Source organism: Anastrepha ludens, chromosome X (genome assembly GCF_028408465.1).
Source record: "Anastrepha ludens isolate Willacy chromosome X, idAnaLude1.1, whole genome shotgun sequence".
NCBI classification, from domain to species: Eukaryota; Metazoa; Arthropoda; class Insecta; order Diptera; family Tephritidae; genus Anastrepha; species Anastrepha ludens.
Window position 1 is genome coordinate 30742977 of NC_071503.1, and position 24707 is coordinate 30767683.

Sequence of the window (24707 nt, forward strand, 5' to 3'; positions counted from 1 at the left end):
ATTTGCATATGCAATTTTAGGTTCTATTCCTAACAAATTAGGAGGAGTTATTGCATTAGTTTTATCAATTGCAATCCTAGCAATTTTACCATTCTATCATTTAAGAAACTTCCGAGGAATCCAATTTTATCCTGTAAATAAAATTCTATTTTGAATTATAGTAGTTACTGTAATTCTATTAACATGAATCGGAGCACGACCTGTAGAAGATCCTTATGTACTAGTCGGACAAATTTTAACAGTAGTTTACTTCTTATATTACATTATTAACCCAGTAATTAATAAATGATGAGATAATTTAATTAATTAATTAGTTAATGAGATTGAACAAGCATATCTTTTGAAAACATAATATAGGAACAAAAATTTCCTATTAACTTTACTAAAATCAATTAACAATATATAATATATCAAAAATAACTTAACTCCAATAAAAAATAATAAATCATTTAAAGGAAAAGGTAAAAAACACTTTCAAGCTAAATACATTAATTTGTCATAACAAAATCGAGATAAAGTTCCACGAACTCAAATAAAAACAAATGAAATAAAAACCAATTTTAAATAAAATACTAAACAAATCACAACCAAAAAAAATAACACAAAATAATATACTTATAAATAAAATTCTAGCATATTCAGCTATAAAAATCAAAGCAAATCCACCACTTCTATATTCAATATTAAACCCAGAAACTAATTCAGACTCACCATCAGCAAAATCAAAGGGTGTCCGATTAGTTTCAGCTAAACAAATACAGAATCAAACAAGTCTAACTGGAAATATAATAACGACAAATCAAATATAACTTTGGTAATAAAAAAAAATCTAAAATATTATAACTTCCAATTAAAAAAACAAAAGATAGTAAACTAAAGCCATTCTAACTTCATAAGAAATAGTCTGAGCAACAACCCGTAATCCCCCTAACAAAGCATAATTAGAATTAGATGATCAACCAGCAACTATAACTGCATAAACTCCTAATCTAGTACAACACATCGAAAATAAAATTTCTAAATTAAAAGAAAACAATTTAACAAGTAAAGGAATACATAGTCAAACAATTAAAGAAATAAATTTAAAAAAATAGGAGAAAAATAGTAAGAAATATAATTTGATAAAAGAGGATAAGTTTGTTCCTTTTGGTTTTTTTTTTGTTTTGTCGGGACAACTAGCAAGTGCAGCACTCAGACATTAATTTAGTCTATTGTAGTACACTTGGATTCCCCCTTAGTTTTCTTTAACTCTACCCGATCTCCGAAGAAATCTGAGTAGATCTTATGGTGCCTAGGAGCCAAGATGGTCGCTTTTTAACACATCAGTGCCAAAGACCTCAAACCTGGTTCGAGCGAAGGCGGGGCAGACACACAGGAAGTGGTCCGCCGTCTCATCCTCCTCTTCACAAGCTGGGCAGAGTACACTGTCTGAGATGCCCAACCTTTCCATGTGCTTTGCCCACAGAAAGTGGCCCGTCATCAGTCGAACCAGCCGTCTACACTCCCCTCTGCCTAATGACAGAAGGGTTTGCGACAGTCGATCGGACATGACAGGTAACATCAGTTTTGTCCATCTCCAGCCTCTCTCAGCCTGCCAAGCTCGCTTGTGGGTGGTAGTTACCCATTTGCTAACCGTGGCCGTGATGGCCGCAGAAGGGAGTGGCAAAACGGGCTCTGGGTCAAAGAAGTTGGCCTCAGAGCCCATCTTAGCTAAGGAGTCAGAGGTCTCGTTACCCGCGATATCCACGTGTCCCGGGACCCATGTTAGCATCAGGCTATTATATCTACCGACATAGTTCAGCTTGGATTTACAGGACTTCACTACCCCTGATGTGGTTGAAGGGCTGTCTAAGGCCATAAGCGCAGCTTGGCTGTCGCTGCAGACACATATAGATCTGCCTCTCCATCGTTTTTCCACAACAAAGCTCATCGCTTCTTGAGCTGCATACAGCTCCGCTTGAAACACAGATGCATGCATTCCAAGAGCAAAGTGCAGCTTTGTTCCGCTGAATTCCACGTAGACCCCAGAGCCGGAGCCATGCTCGGTCCTGAAGCCATCCGTAAAAATGCGAAGACAGTGTTTGCTGGGCTCATTTTCTGAGTCTTCCCAAAACTGAGCCTCTGGTAGCACAACACTGTATCTCTTTTCAAGTACGACTCTTGATGGCATGGAGTCAAGGGGCATGGAGAGAATCGATGGATCGATGCCTTCTCTGTGTTCCATTGCCGGACAAGGGCCGTACCAGTTTCCACTGTGTTTCAGTCTGCAGATGGTCTTCAAGGCCTCTCCTTGCATGAAAGCATCAAGTGATGGTAAACCAATCAGAGCATCTATTGCCGGGCCTGAGGTAGTCGGAAAAGCTCCGGTGCAACAGATGGCCACAGTGCGTTGTAGTCTCTATAAGGTCCTCCTGAATCCCACTAGAGAGAGTCTACTCATCCAGACCACTGATGCATAGGTGATAATGGGTCTTATCATAGCCGTGTAGATCCATAGGACCTTGCTAGGAGAGAGACCCTACGTTTTTCCAAAGACACCTTTGCACTGCCAGAAAGTTGTCAGTGCTTTGGATGCCTTTGTTTCAACGTGTGAATTCCATAGGAGCTTACTATCGAGGATTACTCCAAGATATTTAATTTCCTTGGATAGCTGGATTGTGACTCCTTTTAGCTTTGGCAGAACGAGTCCATCAAGCTTCCTCCTTCTGGTAAAGAGGACAATACCAGTCTCGGCGGGATTTGCCGATAGCACATTCGCACAGCACCAAGTGTCAATCCGGTCCAGAGTTTTCTGCACTTTCCTGCAGATGTTCATAAGCGAAGGGCCTGTTACCAAACAAGCAACATCGTCTGCATATGCTTGTACGGAGACTCCCGAATCGTTTAAGGTGGTGCGTAGAGGATCGATTACCATGCATCTTCCTCTGCTCGCACCGAAACTATTCTTTGGGCCAGCATCGAACGAATCCAATTTACTAGCACCCGGTCTACGCTGTGCCTGCTAGCAGAGTTACACATACTCTCAAAAGTGGCATTATCAAACGCCCACTCTATGTCTAAAAAATGCCCATAGCGTAATCCCTCCTGTCGATGGCCAGCTCTACCCTAGCAACCAGGTTTTACAGTGCCGACCCGCAGGATTTTCCACTCTGATAGGCATGCTGAAATAGAGACAGAGGGTGAGCCTTCAGCGACTTCTGACGTATGCGCAGTTCCACCAGTCGTTCGAGACTTTTCAGCATGAAAGAGGTCATGCTGATGGGTTTAAAGCGTTTGGGGCTGGTGTAGTCATCTTTTCCAACCTTTGGGATGAAAGCGACCCTCACCATCCTCCAAGAGCGTGGTATGTAAGCCAGTGCCAGGCATGCCGAGAAGATTTTCTTCAGGGCAGCTGTCACGAGCTCTGCACCCTCCTTCAGCTTGGCAGGATATATGCCGTCTGGTCCGGGCGACTTGTAGTCGCCAAAAGATTTGATGGCAAATCGAATGGCGGCCTCATTCACCACAGATCTGGCAACGAACCAGTCATGCCGAGAAGGTGTAACAGCTCTGACAACTGCCTCTATCAATAAGGGCTGTTGCCGGCTGATGCTTATCTGATTACCAGGAAAGTGAGATTCCATCAGCAAGCTGAGCGTCTCACTTTTCCGCTCCGTGAAGGAGCCATCAGATTTCTTAAGTGACCCCAGCTTTGCAGTTGGGTCCCTTTTCAGGATCCTAACCAATTTCGCCGTGTCACTCAGAGATTCAATACCGCTGCAGAATTCACTACATGAGGCTCTTTTCGATTCCCGAATGAGCCTCTTGTAGTTCTTCTGAACATCATGGTATCGCTCCCAGTCCTCTGCAAGGTTAGTCTTCTTGGCAACAGAATTGCTCAAGACCCGTCACAGTGAGATGGGATGATACTATAAGACCGGTCCTAGGTCTACTAGAACTCCTGTCATATAATAACGTGGCCCCTTTCAGCGCACTTAAGCCACAGAGACGGCCCCTAAAGACCCAGGCCTCTTGTACTGCTGTTATGTAGGGTAATGTGGGCAGCTCTGTAAGCCTTCTACTTAGCAGTGCAGTAGCGGCTTTGGAATGCTGCAAGTTAATTTGCGTCACCGTCATGGGACGGTTGCTACAGGAACCGTCCGAGCCAATCATTTGGGAAAGACATGGAAGCTGGCCGTCCCAAAGAAGAGACGCAGACGGTTCCCTTACCGTGAGCCCATGACATCAACACTGGCCTCATCCACTCGCACCACATGAGCAGCCCCTTCCTTTCCTTCTCGGTTTTTGCTTTTAGGGTACGAGACGAATCGCCAAAGCCTCGTGTTGATGCCCCGATTCTAGGCACGTAAACAGGATAGGACAACCGCCGTAGACAGGTCTGGATCCGGAATCCAGCAGATGGCCTTCCTGAAGGGTACACTCTCCTCGCTGTAGACTGCGAAGCGAGTGGTCCCCATGGGGGCACGTTATTGACCACGGTCCTCCACTCTAAGTTGGCCAGAGACGCGCGCGTCACCTTTATGGTGCCGCCCTTTGTCTCATAACCCTTCGCGTTTGCTTCAGGACCGGAGGCAATAACCTGACGCATCAGTTGACTTTTGCAGTATTTGATTTCTGCATCCGTCAGCTGATGGTCAGGCCCCAGTTTTCCAATCACAGCCACAGGTCGTGTGCCAGCAGCTTTCGCGCTATAGGATGGCTTGGCCGCACCCTTGGATGTGCTTGGGCGAAGGTCCAGCTCCCGATCCTCCACTGACGAACATTTCGCCGGACAGACAACTGTGCTGGACATTTTGTCGAGGCGCCGGTAGGGACGTGGCTCAGCAGAACCTTTTTCCACCACATTGACCGTCTCCTCCAGTATGCGCTCTCGCTCATAGAGCTGAGAGACTTGGGTAATTGTTGGGGCCTCCAGAATCCAAGCCCCTGCCGCCGAAGCGGGTGGATTGCCACTTGTGTGGATTCCACCTGGAGTAATAGATCCTTTATTTTCCCTTACCTTTTTTGGTTTTTTTCGGGACTCCTCCCTAGCCAACCTTGAGTCATCACACGAGTGTCGAACCCACCCCATCAGGGAAGGCCACTCTTGTGATGCCAGGGCTTCCCTATCCACCGCCACGGATAGGGAAGCCCTGGCATCACAAGAGTGGCCTTCCCTATCCACCACCTGGGACGCGCCCGATGGGAGATCAGGCAACTCCACACGGGCTCAGTTTGTTAGTTAGTAAATAACTTAATTGCATCACAAAAAGGTTGAGGAATTCCTATTAAACCAACCTTATTAGGACCCTTACGAATCTGAATGTAACCTAATACTTTACGTTCCAAAAGAGTTAAAAAAGCTACTCTTACTAAAACACAAATTATCAAAATTAATCTACCAACAAATGATAAAATTATTTCCATAAAAATCAAGTACTATTTGTAGTATAAACTACATAAATAAATTCTAAATTATTGCACTAATCTGCCAAAATAGTTTATTTATATGAATAATATTCTATTATTTAAAAAAACATTATTTTAATATTTGGTCCTTTCGTACTCAAATATTACAATTCATTAAAGATAGAAACCAACCTGTCTTACGCCGGTCTGAACTCAGATCATGTAAGGATTTAAAAGTCGAAGAGACTTAATTTTTGAACCGCTACACCCAAAATTATACCTTAATCCAACATCGAGGTCGCAAACTTTTTTGTCGATATGAACTCTCAAAAAAAATGACGCTATTATCCCTAAAGTAACTTAATCTTATAATCACTATTAATGGATCAATAATTCATAAATTAATTTTTAATATTTTATTTTAAAGCTTATCCCTTAAAATATTCAAATTATTAAATTTTTAAATTTAAAAAATAAATTAAAAATTAAAAATTTGTAAATTAAATTTATTTCTAAAAAAACTAGATACCTTTATAAATGAATAACATTTCATCTCTAATAATTTATTTAAAATAATTTTGACATATTAACTTTAATAAATTATTAACTCTTATAAAATCGAGATTAATAAATAATTATTAATTATTTGATCAACCCTGATACACAAGGTACAATAAACTACAAGGTACATAATAAACTATTATTAAAATTATTTTTTCACTAAAACCTACTAAAACATTATTTTATATAATTATTTTTAATAAATTAAATTAACAATAAAAAATAATAAATAAATATTAAAATTCAATTTATATTGATTTGCGCAAAAATCTTTTCAATGTAAATGAAGTACTTTACTTAATAAGCTTTAAATTGTCATTCTAGAGGCACCTTCCGGTACATCTACTATGTTACGACTTATCTCATCTTAATAGTGAGAGCGACGGGCGATGTGTACATATTTTAGAGCTAAAATCAAATTTTTAATCTTTAAAATTTTACTATCAAATCCACTTTCAAAAAGAAAATTTCAAATTTAAATCCATTTAAATAAATTTATTGTAACCCATCTCTACTTAAATATAAGCTACACCTTGATCTGATATAAATTTTAATAAAAAATATTGAAAATTATTACTCTAAAAAGATATTCTAATAGCGACGGTATATAAACTGGAAAACAAATTTAGGTTAGGTACATCGTGGATTATAAATTACAGGACAGGTTCCTCTGAATACACTAAAACACCGCCAAATTTTTTAGTTTCAAAAAACATAACTATTACTACCTTAGTATTTATTAATTACATTTTAAATAATAGGGTATCTAATCCTAGTTTATTTATAAAATTTACAAGCCTCAATTAGAATTTAATAAAAATAAATAATTTTAAAATTTCACCTAATAAAAATATACATAGTTTATTTATATAAAATTTAACTCTTACCAAAAATATTTTGTTTGTATTATTTGTGTAACGGCGGCTGCTGGCACAAATTTAGCCAATACTATATAAAGTTACTAATTCCAAATTTCTTTGATTTATAAAATTAATTACTCAAAATAAAAAAAAATTTAGTTATTATTAAAATAAATAAAATTTCACACAAAATATTACATATAAAATAAATCAATAACAAAAACTTAAGCCAAAATAAAACTTTAATAATTAAATAAATCAAAAAATATTTTAAAAATTTAGTTAGATCTATTTATTTAGTAACATAAATTAGTTATTAATATAATATAAGTCTTAAATAAATTTTAATTTAACAAATATTTAGTAAATTCCTAACTATTAACAAAAATAAAGTAAAAAACAAATTTAGTTTGATCTAATCAAATTTACTATTTTTCATTAAAAAAAAAATGAATGAAAACAGCCTGTTTCATTCCAAATATTTTCATTGAATTTAACTGTTTATATAAAATCAACACAATAAATATAAATTATTAATTAATTAACTTAATAATAATAAAAATTAGTTAAAAATTTAGTTAGATCTATTTATTTGGTAAATCAAAAATAACAATTATTTGTATAAAAATGTCTATAATTAAATTTAAAATTTAATAAAATATTTTAGTATTTCCTCCTTAAAAGTAAAAGACCCCTAATCAAATTTACTTTTTTTCATTAAAAAAATTCAATGAAAACAGCCTATTTCATTTCAAATGTTTTCATTGAATTTAATAAGTTAATAAAAATTTAAATAATATAGATAAATTTATAGAACTAATAAGTATAAAATAATTATATTTAATTTAAATTATTTATCATAAAAAATTTAGTTAAAATAACAAAATAAAATTAAATTAATAATTAGGAATTTACTAAATAAATAGATCTAACTAAATTTTTTTTTTTAATTTTCATATGTATTAAATGTTAATATTTATTGATAAATAATCCTCTTATTTTTCAATTTAAAAAAATGTTTTTTCTTAAATAATATATTTTATAATAATACGACATACCTTCTGCTCAAATATGAACGAGACGTTATCAATAAAACGGTCCGCGGATGACATATGGCAAAAATAATTTTTTTGTTTTTTTGGTAGGACTGTTATAAGCTTACATGGCAAATTTCAGCGTGATATGTCACATAGTTTGTTTTCTGTGCTACTGCAAACAAGTCAAGCTCGAGTGTGTTCTTCGAATTTAACGATGGAAATTCAAGTTGAACAAAGAATTTGTTTGAAATTTTGTTATTCCAACAAAATTTCGGCTTCAGACGCCTTTAAAATGTTGCAGACAACCTATGGGGACTCTGTTCTATCGCGTGCACGTGTTTTCCAGTGGTACAAATCGTTCAAAGAGGGCCGTACATCGGTTGAAAACTTGCCTCATGAACGTCGTCCAGCAACATCAGTAAACGACGAAAACATCGGAAAAGTAAAGGAAATTGTGCTTGAAAATCGCACAAATCGCAAAATCGGTTAAAGCTGAATATTATTTAGACGTTTTAAAGCGTTTGCGAACATTCGTCTTAAAAGGAAGGAATTGTGGGAAAACAAGTCATGGTTCTTGCATCACGATAATGCACCAGCTCACACATCACGTCTTGTTCGCGATTATTTGAACAAAAATAATGTTAATATCGTTCCGCAAGCACCGTATTCGCCTGATATGGCTCCATGTGACTTTTTCCTGTTTCCCAAGCTCAAGTTGCCGCTCCGTGGAAAACATTTTGAGACAATTGAAGTCATAAAAGATAATTCGAAGAACACACTCGAGCTTGACTTGTTTACAGTAGCACAGAAAACAAACTATGTGACATATCACGCTGAAATTTGCCATGTAAGCTTATAACAGTCCTACCAAAAAACAAAAAAAATTATTTTTGCCATATGTCATCCACGGACCGTTTTATTGATAACGTCTCGTTCATATTTGAGCAGAAGGTATACTAAGTTAGATTAATAAATATCTATATGTATATAAATATTTAATTAATTAATAGATGTCTATTAATTTTGTTAAAAAACCCCTTTAAATTAGAAGATGCAGAATTGTATAGGTATTACATTTATAGGCACATACTTGGATCTAACGTTAGACATTTGTATAACTTAATAATAAAAATTAAATTTCTTATATTCATTTATATATTTATCTATGAGTTGTACTTTTACCTCTCGGAGAAGTCTATATTCGAATTTTTAATTATCTAGATAAATAAAATTCTATAATAATTAATTTAATATATTTAATTAGTATAATTAAATAAACAAGTTTAATTAAATTTATCCCCTTTCTAATAAATCACCTAATTAAAAAAAACAATAATAAATGAAAACAGCCTATTTCATTTCAAATAAGTTATTTTCCTTTAATCAATTGCCTGATAAAAAGGATTACCTTCAAAGGGTAAATTATGTAATAACTTTACATTCATTATATTTAATAGAATTAAACTATTTCTAAAAGTATCAAAAACATTTGTGCATCATACACCAAAATATAACAACAAAATAATAATAAACAAATTAACAATAAAAATAAATCTATCCTAAAAAATTTAGTTAGATCTATTTATTTAGTAAAAAGATAAGCTAATTAAGCTACTGGGTTCATACCCCATTTATAAAGGTTTTAATCCTTTTCTTTTTAATTTTCAATAATTTTGCCAAATTGATATTTTTTTTTTATTTTAATAGAAGGAACATTACAGTATCATCTAATTCTCGATTAAGTGCTTGAATAGGTCTAGAAATTAATTTATTATCTTTTATCCCCCTAATAAGAGATAATAATTTAATATCAACAGAAGCCTCTCCTAAGTATTTTTTAACTCAAGCAATAGCATCCGCTGTTCTATTATTTGCTATTATTATGATATGCCTTAATAATTTCCCTATATTTCAATCAAACTCAATATATAATGATATAATTATTTATTCTTCCCTTTTACTAAAAAGCGGAGCCGGCCCTTTCCATTTTTGATTCCCTAATGTTATAGAAGGATTATCATGAATAAACGCTTTAGTATTAATAGCATGACAAAAAATTGCACCGACTATATTAATTTCATATATTACAATTCAACAAAACACTTTTTGTTTTTCTCAATTATTATTCTTTCAACAATTATTGGATCAATTGGAGGATTAAATCAAACATCCTTACGTAAACTAATAGCATTTTTATCAATTAATCATCTAGGATGAATATTAGCTGCAATACAAGTTAGTGAATCAATATGAATAGTTTATTTTTGTTTTTATACATTTTTATCATTTAGTTTAACATTTATCTTTAATAATTTTAAAATATATCATATTAACCAATTGTTTAATTCATTTTTTTACTCAAATATTTTAAAATTTATGTTATTTCTAAATTTACTATCCTTCCACTATTTATTGGATTTTTACCAAAATTATTAGTTATTCAATTATTATATTAGTTTTAAATAATCAATATACTCTTATAACAATTATAACCGTAATAACTTTAATTACATTATTTTTTTATTTACGTTTATGTCTCGCTGCTTTAATACTAAACTATAATGAAAATAACTGAACAAATTATATGCAAGTTAATAAGATTTCATTTAAATGCATAATAATTTTATCTTTTATTTCCACATTTAGATTAATTTTAGTATCTATTATCTATGTAACCTTATAGTATTTTAGCTAAATCTTAAAATTTAGTTAGATCTATTTATTTAGTAAATTCCTAATTACTAATTTAATTTTATTTTATTAAATAAAAAAATATTTTTATTTTGATTATAGAATCAAAGGCTTGGTTGGTTGGTTGGTTTAAGGGCGACCCCGCATCGGAGTGCCACATAGACCGCAAGTTGGGTCCGTTGTGTTGCCCTAGAGCTCATTATTTTAAATGATTTCCCCACCTAACCGAGATTTTTACTGTAGATTTTGTTCAAAGATATTAATTCGTTTCGAGAATTTGATGAGAGATTCGATTTTCAGGTCCGAGAGTACGGAAAGATTGTCAATTGTTGGAGAGCCTAGAAGAGCGAGTCGACTTCTGGCTAGACCGGGACAACTGCACAGCAAATGTCTGCTCGATACTTCCTCATCTTCGCCCTCGCGATTCCAAATCCCACTTTGCCGTCTTGTTTAGAACCATCTGTATATATAATCAGAGGGCCATCGATTTCGGTAAGAATTGTTTTCCATTCTTCCCTAGTTGGGAGTGAACAGGAGAATAGCAAGGTTGACGATGGAAGACTTACATGATAGTCTATGTCGGAAGAGATAACAGTGTTCCTGTTCAGTATGGCCGAGTGGCCAAGATACTTATTCCATTTCGATATAGCATTCATGCGTGTCGCTGCTTTCGCTGCAATCGCTTTGCCAGCCGGATCGATAGGGAACAAGTGAAGCAACGTGTTTAGAGCCTTAGTAGGTGTTGTACTTAAGCATCCTGTTATCAGGAGGCAGGGTGTTCTTTGAACTCGATCAATTGTGGCTACTCTACGCCGTTTTTCGAGTGCTGTCCACCATACAACCACACCGTAGAAGAGTATCGGTTTGATGATCGAGGTATATATCCAATAAATGATCCGAGGTGAAAAACCCCAGGTTTTGCCTATAGCTTTCTTACAAGTATAGAAAGCTATGAAAGCTTTTTTACATCTGTTTTCGATGTTCAATTTCCAACTCAACTTCCTATCTAGAATAACTCCTAGATATTTAGCTAAATCAGATAGAAGTAATGATTCCCCTTTTAAAGTTATTGTTTGCAGTGGAGGAGATTGTTGTTTCCTATTGAAGAGAACAAGATCTGTCTTTGCTGGATTCGCATTTAGTCCGCATTCGGTGCACCATTTTGACAGAATATTGATTGAGCGTTGCATGAGCTCAGTGAGGGTATTCAGGTGTTTGTCTGACACGCAGAGAGCCATATCAGCTGCATAGGCTACAACCTTGCAGCCTGCTTTTTCGAGATTTCGAAGCAAACTGTTTACAGTGAGATTGCAGAGAAGGGGTGAAAGTACTCCGCCTTGAGGAGTGCCTTTGACGGCGTACATTCTCATGCGGCTTAACCCAAGCTCTGAAGTGATTATTCTATTTTGGAGCATTTGTTCGATCATTTTTCGGATGGAGTAATTAATACCCAATTTGGCAATATCAGACAAAATAGCGTTGGGTTCAATATTATTAAAAGCACCTTCTATGTCCATAAATGCGACAAGAGAGTACTCTTTATTGTGAAGGGAAGTTTCCACTGTTTGCACCAGTGAATGAAGTGCCGTTTCAGTCGATTTCCCTTTAGTGTAGGCATGTTGTGCCTCAGAGATCAACTTAGTATCAAGTTGGGTTTTGATTTGCTAGAGGTTAGACTAATGAGCCTGAAGTCGTTTGGTTTGCAGTGTGAAGGCTTCCCCGTTTTCGGAATGAATACTACCTTCGATTTCTTCCAAATTGTCGGAAGGTAAGAGAGATTTAAACACTTGTTAAAGATCCTTGTTAACCAAGGCAGTAGAATTTCCAGTCCTTCTTGAAGTTCTGCTGGAATGATGTTGTCAGGACCTGGTGATTTACATTTTTTAAAACTTAGTATTTCTGTAGAGATGCTATTAGAGCTGATTAAATCTGATCTATTCCCATAATTACTCTGAAGAGTGCTGGGAAGTGCAGGTAGGTTGGCAACACAGCCTGGAAAGTGAGATTCTAGAAGGATTCTAATAGTGTGGTCAGTTGAAGTAGTCCAGGTTCCATCTTGAGTCATGATAAAACTGGGAGAGACTGGGTTTGATGCAATAATCTTGCGTAGTCTGCTTACTTCTGAAGTGTTCTCTAATTCTTGAGTGTATGATCGCCAGGATGTGCGTTTTGCACTTCTGACAGCTTTCTTAAAGTCTTTGAGACATTGTCGATATTCTTCCCGTTCGTCTGTTATTTTAGATTGGTTAAAGAGTTTCCGAGTTCGATTGCGAAGTTTTGAGATTTCTGGAGCCCACCAGAAGGGTTTGTGCTTACCTCCTGTTTTTGTCAGGGGACAAGATTGTCGTGCTGCGCTTTGACACGTGTTCGTTATCAAGTTGACAGCGTTTTCGATATCGTTTTTATTTGCCATTTCAAACTGCCTGATATCAGGAAGTCCATTGGCAAGATGTTCTTTATATTTGATCCAATTCATACGTTTTTTGTTACGGTACTTCATGGGTTTTGCCGTTTCGGCTTTCAAAGTGAATGTTATATATTGGTGGTCGGAAAAAGAGTGTTGTTTATCAACGCTCCAGTCCTGCACCAATTGTGTACATGATTCGCTAGCAAGAGTAATATCGAGTACCTCTCTTCTTGACGAGTTAAGAAACGTAGGGACATCACCTCTATTACATATATCAAGCTTTTTCGCTGGAATATAACCAAAGAGTTGCTCACCTCGTGTGTTGTTGTTTGTACTGCCCCAAACAATATTATGTGCATTAGCGTCTGCTCCAATAATTATGCGTTTCTGGTTCAGATGCGCCGTATTGACGAGCCTTCTCACTACTTCAGGAGGAGGCGCCTCCGCTGCGTCGTAGGGCATATAAGCCGACACAATCCAAAACGGGCCGTGGACAGCTTCAACCTCTATGGCAGTGGTGTCAGCATTGCTAAAGGGAAGAAGAAAATCATTAATATGTTTTCGAATGAGAATACAAGAGCGCGATCTGACGTTAGCCTCACCTTGAAACAAGGTGTAGTGCCCATCTTTCAGGCCGCATATCTTGTCGTTTGATATCCAAGGTTCTTGGATGAGAATTATGTCTTCTCTGAGGTCAGAGAGACGAAGAATGAGGGCTGCTGAGGCAGTCTTAGAGTGATGCAGATTAATCTGCAGCACCGTTAGATGAGCATTCAATGACTGTGGCGTTCGCGTCATCACCGCTATCTAAAAGTCTATCCTCGTCATCGAGTTGAATATTGAATAAGTGTCTCACAAGTTCGCTGTTTGATTCCGAGTCGGACTCAATCGTCGAAGCTTGTGAGAGAGGCTTATCGACATCCATCTCGGGGGGCCGCCGTACTTTCTTCGCTGGGTGCGAGGAGATTTTTCGGCTGATAGGTCCAGATGGTAGTGGTGATGAACCCGAATGCCACAATCCCCTTGCGGTCGTCCAGTGCTTGAACGCAGGAGCAGCGTGACATGTCTGGAGTTTCCTGAAGGCTCTTCAGCCTTAACTACCCTCCAGTTTTCGGAGGGTAGGTTCGGGTTTCCGATCTTCAGTAGCTCCAGGATGGTTTCCGGATCGGATGGCTCTACAGGTATTCTTGCTCTGCCGCGAGGTTTGTTGGGAATTTCGCTCTTTTTGATGAGTTGAAGTTTCGCCCCGGGCCATACCTCGCCGAGTCGATCGAGGGCCTTGCCGTACAGGCTGACAGAGCGTTGATCTGAGCACGCGATCAACTTGACCCTTGCCTGGAACCAACCCGCGTCAGAGCAGAAAGGAGGGGGTTCTGGGTTCTGCTTCAGAACGTCCAGGTAGCCCAACTGAAGTTTTCTCTCCACAATCTTCCAGTTTGATGGAGAGATGAAACCGTCAGGGTGGCTCTTAGCCACCACCGCCATGACCAGACTATCTCTGGCAACTTCGCAGAACTTGCGTAATTTGACCTCAGAGGAAGTTGTATGCTTCTTGGGGTCGTTGGAACTAGGAGGATCCTCTGAAAACCGCTGCCGCTTTGCTGCACTCGGTTTTTCTCTGGACGCCTCATACTTCCGAATGAACTCCCGGGCCCAATCGAGAGTTGACTTTTGTTGGTCGGATAGCTCCTCCTCAGGGGTTTTGCCGAGCTTTTCCATAAGGAAAGTGGCGCGCCTTCGATCTCTGTAGCGACGGAGATGAGGAGGGATGGGTTTTCTAGAGACGTCTGTCCGACTTGTTTTCCCAGTTTCTGGCAAAACAGATTTATTGATCAATTGGTTCTCCTCAACCGAGTCGATTTTGGAGGAAGTAGAAGCCTCAAGGGAATGCGGTGGTGTCTCTTTGACGGTTTTGTTCAATTTTATTCATTTTTTTTTTTCCGGGGCGGTCACTCAGCTGACGAGTCAGCAGTCGTAACCAGAGATATTAGTAGGGAAATAATGGGGTTCGCCACGCCAGAGCCCCATGCCGTGGTAAGTCGAATTGAAACTGGGGTGCGACAGGTGCACCAGAGTCCGTATACTAGCGACTTAGCTCACCCTAAGCCATGCATCCCTCGGCGTGTGCTGTTCCACTTTGGATTGGTAGCCTTTGATATAAGGAAGTGGCCTTCTCCCCGTGAGTCCATGTTTATTCCATTCGTATTAGCAGAGACATGACCTACTAATACGAGTGGCTTCTCGCCTTCCACCGAAGTGGATATGGGTCACTGCCAGCAATTATGGCAGTTACGGCACGCGTGCAGTAACACTGCACAGCATGTTGTTCCCCCTACCATAGTTATTGGTTGACGAAAACTAGGCTGGTTCGCGAGTAGGCTTTTACCTACTTAACCACAGAAGATAACTGTGGCGTACCCTATCCACCACCTGGGACGCGCCGCAATAGGTGCCCAACCAAAGGGCTTTAAGTTTAATAAACTAATAACCTTGAAAGCTATAAATATAAGTTAAATCTTTTAAGCGTTAGTAATACTATATTTATACTCCTTTAGAATTGCAGTCTTATGTCATTATTGACTATAAAGCTCTAAACTTAAAAATTTAGTTAGATCTATTTATGTAGTATTTATTTGAAAACCGTTATAAGAATACATTTTTGACTAAAAAGAATTTATTCTTATAAATAAATTTTTGATTAAAAAGAATTTATTCTTATAAATAGATTTACAATCTATCGCCTAATCTTCAGCCATTTAATCCTTTAATACCTCTTTAATAATAAATAATATTTTAATTGTCTTAATCGCGGCAATGATTATTCTCAACAAATCATAAAGATATTGGAACATTATATTTTATCTTTGGATCATTAGCTGAAATAGTAGGAAGATCTCTTAGAATCCTAATTCGAACTGAATTAGGACACCCAGGAGCCTTAATTGGAGATGATCAAATTTATAATGTAATTGTAACAGCTCACGCATTTGTAATAATTTTTTTTATGGTAATACCTATTATAATTGGAGGATTTGGAAATTGATTAGTACCTTTAATATTAGGAGCACCCGATATAGCATTTCCACGAATAAATAATATAAGATTTTGATTATTACCTCCTTCTCTTACACTATTACTAGTAAGTAATATAGTAGAAAACGGAGCTGGTACAGGATGAACTGTTTACCCTCCATTATCATCTTTAATTGCTCATGGAGGACCTTCAGTAGATTTAGCTATTTTTTCATTACATTTAGCTGGAATTTCATCAATCCTAGGAGCAGTAAATTTTATTACAACAGTAATTAATATACGATCCACTGGTATAACATTTGATCGAATACCATTATTTGTATGAGCTGTAGTATTAACAGCACTATTGTTACTTTTATCTTTACCAGTACTAGCTGGTGCAATTACAATATTATTAACAGACCGAAAGTTAGATACATCTTTTTTTGACCCTGCTGGAGGAGGAGATCCAATTTTATATCAACATTTATTTTGATTTTTTTGGTCACCCAGAAGCTTTTATTCTAATTTTACCTGGATTTGGAATAATTTCTCATATTATTAGTCAAGAATCAGGTAAAAAGGAAACATTTGGTTCTTTAGGAATAATTTATGCAATAATAGCAATTGGATTACTAGGATTTATTGTATGAGCTCATCACATATTTATTGTTGGAATAGACGTAGATACACGAGCATATTTTACATCAGCTACTATAATTACACTGTGGAACAAATTCAGGTTAGCAAAAATTAGGTCCATTCTGAGAGTGGCGGGTGAAAATAGAGGCGAAATTAGAAGACCCGTATCGCGCCGTTTTTTTATGTTAGTTCGAATTTTTTTTTAATCGGCCTTCGAAGTTCGAAATCGGAGCAAAATTGTTTATATGGTTTTTTGGCTATAACTCGTCGACTAATTGATATTTTTTCAATCTGTAAAAGCCAAATTATTGCTAGAGACCTGTGCAACAATTACAATACAATTTTTGAAAAAATTGATTTCGAAATTTTTTGTGGTACTTATGAAACAATATACTGAAAATCGGCATTTGACTGCAAACATCAATTAAAATTTTTAGTTGCTTAGCTACAGTCCATGGAATTCAATTAAATTATTCACCAGCAATATTATGAGCTCTAGGATTTGTTTTCTTATTCACAGTAGGAGGATTTATTCACTGATACCCTTTACTTACTGGATTAAATATAAACCCTAGATGATTAAAAAGTAAATTTATTATTATATTTATTGGAGTAAATCTAACATTCTTCCCCCAACATTTCTTAGGACTAGCAGGTATACCTCGACGATATTCAGATTATCCAGATGCATATACAACATGAAATATTATCTCAACTATTGGATCTTCTATTTCATTATTAGGAGTTTTATTTTTCTTATTTATTATTTGAGAAAGTATAATTTCCCAACGACAAGTTATCTACCCTATACAACTGAGTTCATCAATTGAATGACTTCAAAATACCCCTTCCGCTGAACATAGTTATTCTGAATTGCCACTTTTAACTAATTTCTAATATGGCAGATTAGTGCAATGGATTTAAGCTCCATATATAAAGTATTTCACTTTTATTAGAACTATAAATATAAAATACCTAATTATTTATTTATATAATGACAACATGAGCAGCCCTTGGCCTTCAAGACAGTGCCTCTCCCTTAATAGAACAATTATCATTTTTTCACGATCATACTCTTATAATTTTAGTAATAATCACAACTTTAATAGGTTATTTAATATTTAAATTATTTTTTAATTCATACACAAATCGAAATCTACTACATGGACAAACTATTGAAGTAATTTGAACAATTCTACCAGCTATTATTCTATTATTTATTGCTTTTCCTTCTTTACGACTTTTATATTTAATTGACGAAATTAATGAACCTTCAGTAACTCTAAAAGCTATTGGACACCAATGATACTGAAGTTATGAATATTCAGATTTTATAAATGTAGAATTTGATTCATATATAATTCCAATAAATGAATTAACAGCAGATAGATTCCGACTATTAGATGTTGATAATCGTGTTATTTTACCAATAAATTCGCAAATTCGTATTTTAGTAACAGCTGTAGATGTAATCCATTCATGAACAGTACCCGCTCTTGGAGTAAAGGTAGACGGAACTCCTGGACGATTAAATCAGATTAATTTTTTAATAAATCGACCAGGATTATTCTACGGTCAATGTTCTGAAATGTGTGGTGCTAATCATAGTTTTATACCTATTGTTATTGAAAGTATTCCTGTTAACCATTTTATTAAATGAATTACAAATAGAGTAAATTCATCATTAGATGAATGAAAGCAAGTATTGGTCTCTTAAACCACTCAATAGTAAATTAGTACTTACTTCGAATGATTTATAAATAACATTTAATAATAATAAAAAATTAGTTAAATTTATAACATTAGTTTGTCAAACTAAAATTATTAAACTTATTAATATTTTTTAATTCCACAAATAGCTCCAATTGGTTGATTAAGTTTATTTATTATTTTTTCTATCACATTTATACTTTTTAGAATAATAAATTACTACTCTGTAATTCCTCAATCCCCTAAATCTGATTCAACTAAAAAATCTTCCACTCAACCTCTTAATTGAAAATGATAACAAATTTATTCTCAGTTTTTGACCCTACCTCAAGTATTTTTAATTTATCTCTTAATTGAATAAGAACCCTTTTAGGATTAATAGTGATCCCTTCAACATATTGATTAATACCTTAACGATATCACGTTTTCTGAAATTCAATATTATTAACTTTACGCAAAGAATTTAAAACTTTATTAGGATCTACAGGACATTCAGGATCAACTTTTATCTTCGCTTCTTTATTTTCCCTTATATTTTTACAAGTACAAGTCACTTAACATTAACTTTAACATTAGCTTTACCTTTATGAATATGTTTTATAATTTATATTTGAATTAGTCATACACAACATATATTTGCACATTTAGTTCCCCAAGGAACACCAGCAATTTTAATACCATTTATAGTATGCATTGAAACAATTAGAAATTTAATTCGACCAGGAACTCTAGCAGTACGATTAGCAGCTAATATAATTGCAGGTCATTTACTATTAACTCTTCTAGGAAATATAGGTCCATCACTATCATATGCTATTATTTCACTATTAATTATTGCCCAAATTACGGAGAGTGTGCTGGGCACTCTCTCCGAGGACGATCTTCTGGCCTCCAGCCAGGAAACGATCGTCGAGCCATGTTCGAGCGGTACAAAACACAGCACCCCGCTTCTAAGACCAAGCCTTCTCCAGTCGGCTGCCAAGACGACCTCTGGTGAGGTAATCAAGACGGCCTCTGGAAAGGTTCCCTTGGAGGCCTCTGGTAAGGTGACCCCGGTGACCACTGCGAAGGTCACCAAAAAGAAAAAGAATAAGAAGTCGTCCGGTACCCTGCTCAAAGCGCGCTACCTGAGGGCGAAATTCATTCTGGCAAAGATTGCCAAGAATGAACAAGCCGGTAAAGCGCACGAGCGGGACGCTGAGGACCGTGTGAAGTACGAGGCCGCGATCAGAGAGTACGAGGCCGCGTCCGCAGCAAAATGAAACCAGCCACAACAACAACCACAACAACAGCCAAAACCGGCACGGAGCTCGGCTAAACGTAACCGCTCACAGGATGTGAGTGGACGTGTGGCAAAAGGAGCAAACACTCCTCAACCCAGGGGCCTGGGGGCCCTTCAACCAGTGCGGCAGGCGCGTCCTCGAGGGCGGCTTACAGTGAGGTGGCCAGAGATCATCTCCAAGTTGCCCTCGTGGACGCGAAAACCAATAGTGGAAGAGCGGTGTTGCCCCTTTGGGATGCAATTGAGGGACGGCTATCGGGTATGGTCGTCAGACATCTCATGGATAAAAACGGGCCAGCTCCGCTCTTTGACTCGGGTGAAATCTGTCGAGGCTGTAGGGTGATAACATGTGCCAATCAGTATTCGAAAGAGTTTCTGGAAAAGAGCCTTGCTACGGTTAGCAACGCCTGGGAAGGGCTTTCGCTAAAGCTCATCCCTGCCTCAGAAATTCCCAGGCGACCACGAGCCAGAATCTGGTTGCCGAAAATGGAGCTGGACTGTTCGGAAATTGTCTCGTGTCTCAAGCTTCAGAATCCTGAGATTCCTATGGATGACTGGTCTGTCATCAAAATAGAAGAACCTCAGCAGCATAGCTCAGCCATATTACTGCTGATCAACAACGAGTCGCTGGAGGCACTAGAAAAACAGCAGTTCAAACTTCGCTTTGGCCTCAGGTTGGCCAAAGTGAAGGTCTTCCCCGTCTCTGTCGCCCTGGACGATGACCTGGAGAAATTGGGGGATGACACCAAGAAGCTGCTCGACGATCTGCGGCTGTCTGGGACGGACGCGGTTTCTGAACTGGGGGAGCAGTCGTAAAGGTAAGTAACACTTTTGAAGAGTCTGTTAAAAGTATTACAAATTAACCTTCGTCATTCCAAACTAGCCACAGATAACCTACGAGTCACCCTCCGGGAGGAGGACCTCGATGTCTGCCTGATTCAGGAGCCATGGATCTGGCAGCAAAAAATCATGGGACTGAGGGACAGATCCTATGACCTTTTTTATGTCCAAGCTGATGGTAAGCCAAGGGCCTGTATCCTAGTACGGAACACAATTAATGCCTTTTTGCTGTCTAATTTCAGTTCACCGGATGTGACTGCGGTCAGGGTGAAACCATCCAGTGGCAGTTGCTTCTGCTTGGTGTCTGCCTACATGGCCCACGACAGATCGGCGCCTCCTGAGGAGTTGCAACATCTAGTGGATACTCTCCAGCCCAAGAAGGAGAACATCCTGATCGGATGCGATGCGAATGCCAGACACACCATTTGGGGCAGCAGCGAGATCAATGAACGGGGTGAGTCCCTGTTTGATTTTATACTAAGCCGTAATTTACTTATCTGGAACAAGGGCAACTCCCCAACTTTTGTCTTCCCGGCATCGGGAACATCAAGTGGTTGGGAGGAAGTTCTTGATATCTCTCTTTCTACAAACTCATCTGCTGTTAGGGTTGAAAATTGGACGGTCTCCCAGAGGAACTCGTTTTCGCACCACAGGATGATCCTCTACGAAATCGATTTCGTTCGGGAGACCTTGCTACCCCGCAGGAACCCTAAATGAACAGACTGGTCTCTTTTCCACAGGGTTTTCTGCAAGAAGCTGAAAAGGAGTAAGTTCTTGACTTCCACTAAGGAACAACTGGACACGCAAGTTAGACACCTAGAAGGGTCCTATCAGACTGCCTTCAAAGTGACCTGTCCAGTATCCTTTAGCAAGAAAGACTTTCCTCCCTGGTGGAGCAAGACGCGGACCGACTTGAAAGAGAAGGTTAGGAGAGTCTTCAACTAATGTTACCAAATAAGGAACTTTCAAGATTACCGGAAAATTTTGAAAGTTTATAAGAAAGCCATTAGAGATGCGAAGCGCAACTCTTGGAAAGAGTACTGCGAATCCATCGAATCCGTAAGAGACTCGGCCAGACTCAGCAGGATCCTATCCAAGGACCACTCCTGTAAAACTCTTGTCAAAAGAGAGAACGGGGAGTGGGCTGAATCTGCAGGCGAATCCTTAAAAATCCTTATTGATGCCCATTTCCCGGTAAACTCTATTGATCCGGTCTGTAACGAAGACGCGAACCGGCAGGAGGGGTTACCTGTGATGTCCCTGACACCGGTCTTGTCCGTCAACAGAATAAACTGGGCAATCGAGAGTTTTTCCCCTTTCAAATCTCCAGGCATCGATGGTATCATGCCAGTAATGCTTCAGAAGACTAAGACCGTGGTGGTTCCCGTTTTTCAAAAGATCTTCTCGGCGTGTATCTCGCTGAACCTCGTTCCTGCTAGCTGGAAGAAAACCAAAGTGGTCTTCATTCCTAAGGCAGGAAGGAGGGGCCACGTCCTGGCCAAGGACTTCAGACCTATAAGTCTTACCTCCTTTATTCTCAAGGTGCTTGAAAGAGTGATCGACTGTCACATCCGAGAGCACTGTGAAACCAGACTTTCTCCACCCCAACACGCTTACCTGAAAGGGAAATCTACCGAGTCAGCCTTACATGAGGTAGTAGGGAGTGTAGAGAAATCTCTGGAGGGGAAACAATTCACTTTGGCGGCCTTTATAGACATAGAGGGCGCCTTTAATAATATTACGGCGGAGTCAATTGTCACGGCTCTAAACAGGCTAGGGGTGGAAAGACCTATCTACCGCTGGATCTCGTCCCTGCTTGGGGGTAGGGAAATAAACGCGGTGGCAGCAAGAATCACAAGATTCGTACATAGGGGCACACCGCAGGGCGGCGTCCTCTCGCCTCTCCTTTGGCTAGTAGCTGCAGATGAAGCCTTAGTTCGCTTAAACAGGGGTGGGGTAAAGGTGGTAGCATATGCCGATGTCTTGGTCCTCATGGTCTCAGGTCCCTTCCCAGTAATGGCTGAAATTTTGGAAGGTGCACTCGCTACACTCAGCAGATGGGCCGCCAGTAGCGGTCTCAGAGTCAACTCTGACAAAACGGAGTTGATGCTATTCACCAGAAAATACAAGCCTCCGCCTTTTAAGCTTCCTAGACTTTACAACCAGTGTCTTACACTTTCATCGGAAGTCAAGTATCCTGGGGTAATACTTGACCCCAAGCTCCACTGGAAGCCGCACATAGAAAATCGAGTTAAGAAGGCTAATATAGCCTTCTACGCCTGTAAATCTATGTTCGGCAAAAAATGGGGCCTCAAGCCACGTGTCGTACTTTGGATGTACAAGTTAGTGGTTCTGCCAATTTTGACATACGGCTGCCTAGTTTGGTGGTTAGCGCTTCAGAAGGGCTACAACTTCACTAAATTAGAGAGAGTGCAGAGAACTGCATGTGTGGGCATCACTGGTGCCTGTAGAACATGTCCCACCGCTGCGCTCAACGTTATTCTCCACTTAATTCCTGTGGATCTGCAGGTTAAATCCATTGCTGCTCAGAGTGCTATTAGACTGAAGGAGTTGGGCCTTTGGAGACAACTCCCTGTAGGGCATAGCAGCATCTTGAAGCAGATCTCCCCTTCCTTCTCTGATATTCGCACCGACCTCTCCATCCGCAAACTGTGCTTTGAGGGTTGTGCTAGGGCTATCTTTCCGAGCATGCAAGATTGGAAAGAGGGGAGAGTTGTTGCGGATATAGATGCCTCTGTTTTCACTGACGGATCTAAAATGGAGTCTGGAGTGGGAGCGGGGGTCTACTCCAAATCAGCCAACATTTCGGTCTCCTATAAACTGCCGGAGACAAGCAGCGTCTTTCAAGCAGAGGTCTTCGCGATTCTCCAGGAATGCAAAATGCTTCGGGATCGCTGTTGGGAGGGAGACATTAAAATTTTTTCCGATAGCCAAGCTGCAATCAAGGCACTGTCGTCGCCGTATTGCAGCTCTCTTCTCGTGAACTCCTGCAAGAAGGAACTTAAACGCCTCGAACGTGCAGGAAACATTTCCCTCATCTGGGTTCCTGGGCACAGGAATATAGAGGGAAATGAAATTGCCGATGAGCTTGCCAGGAAGGGGGCGGCAGAACCGAATCCAGCTGCCCTCTTCTCAGACATCGGTATCCCCTTGGCCGTCGTTAAAGGGAAACTACACAACTTCTTTCTAAGAAAAGCGCAAGACAGATGGAGGTCTGTCTCATCGTGTGCCATTTCAAAAGCACTATGGCCTCAATACGATATAAACAGAACGCTTAAGGTGATGGGAATCCCCCGCCATTCAATTTCCAAACTCATCGCGGTGATCACTGGCCACTGGGTGATCGGCACTCACGCGGAGAAGCTTGGAATTCCGTACAACCCCCATTGCAGAAGCTGTGGGGATCCTACAGAGAAAGAGACTGTGGAACACTTTCTCTGCAGATGTCCGGCTTTGGCGGCTAGGCGCTTGAGATTCCTCAGCGTCCCCTTTGGGGATGACTTGATGAAATTCTCCAGCCTAGATCCCTTTTCTCTCCTCCGCTACATCAACAGCACTGGATGGCTGTAGACGGTCTTATCTCCTCCCTTAATCCTTTCACAGGTAGTGGTCCACTTTATGGTATCAAAACGGCACGTAAGTGCTACTTGTAGTGTACCTGGGGTACTCTTGCCATCTTACCTACCTTACCTACCTATTGCCCAAATTGCTTTATTAGTGCTTGAATCAACAGTAGCAATTATTCGATCCTATGTATTTGCAGTATTAAGTACTTTATGCTCTAGAGAAGTAAATTAATTTAATTAATGTCAACACACGCTAATCATCCATTTCATTTAGTAGATTATAGTCCATGACCTTTAACAGGAGCTATTGGAGCAATAACATCAGTTTCAGGTTTAGTTAAATGATTCCATCAATATGATATTTCATTATTCCTATTAGGTAGTATTTTTACTATTTTAACTGTCTATCAATGATGCCGAGATGTTTCTCGTGAAGGAACTTTCCAAGGATTACACACCCTACCTGTAACATTAGGTCTACGATGAGGAATAATCTTATTTATTTTATCAGAAGTTTTATTTTTCGTATCATTCTTTTGAGCTTTTTTTCACAGAAGATTATCTCCAACAATTGAATTAGGAGCTTCATGACAACCAGCGGGAATTAAACATTTCAACGCATTCGAAATTCCTCTATTAAATACAGCTATCTTACTAGCCTCAGGAGTAACTGTAACATGAGCCCATCAT

The 24707-nt window shown here is 38.6% G+C and overlaps 4 pseudogenes; 3 read left to right on the forward strand and 1 right to left on the reverse strand.

The window, feature by feature from the left end:
- Position 1: 1 nt before the first annotated feature.
- LOC128869880 (NADH-ubiquinone oxidoreductase chain 1-like) lies at positions 2–13584 on the reverse strand (annotated as a pseudogene).
- A 369-nt stretch (positions 13585–13953) lies between these two features.
- On the forward strand, positions 13954–17495 carry LOC128869881 (cytochrome c oxidase subunit 1-like; annotated as a pseudogene).
- A 97-nt stretch (positions 17496–17592) lies between these two features.
- Positions 17593–18280, forward strand: LOC128869283 (cytochrome c oxidase subunit 2-like; annotated as a pseudogene).
- A 173-nt stretch (positions 18281–18453) lies between these two features.
- On the forward strand, positions 18454–24249 carry LOC128869882 (ATP synthase subunit a-like; annotated as a pseudogene).
- The last annotated feature ends 458 nt before the right edge of the window (positions 24250–24707 follow it).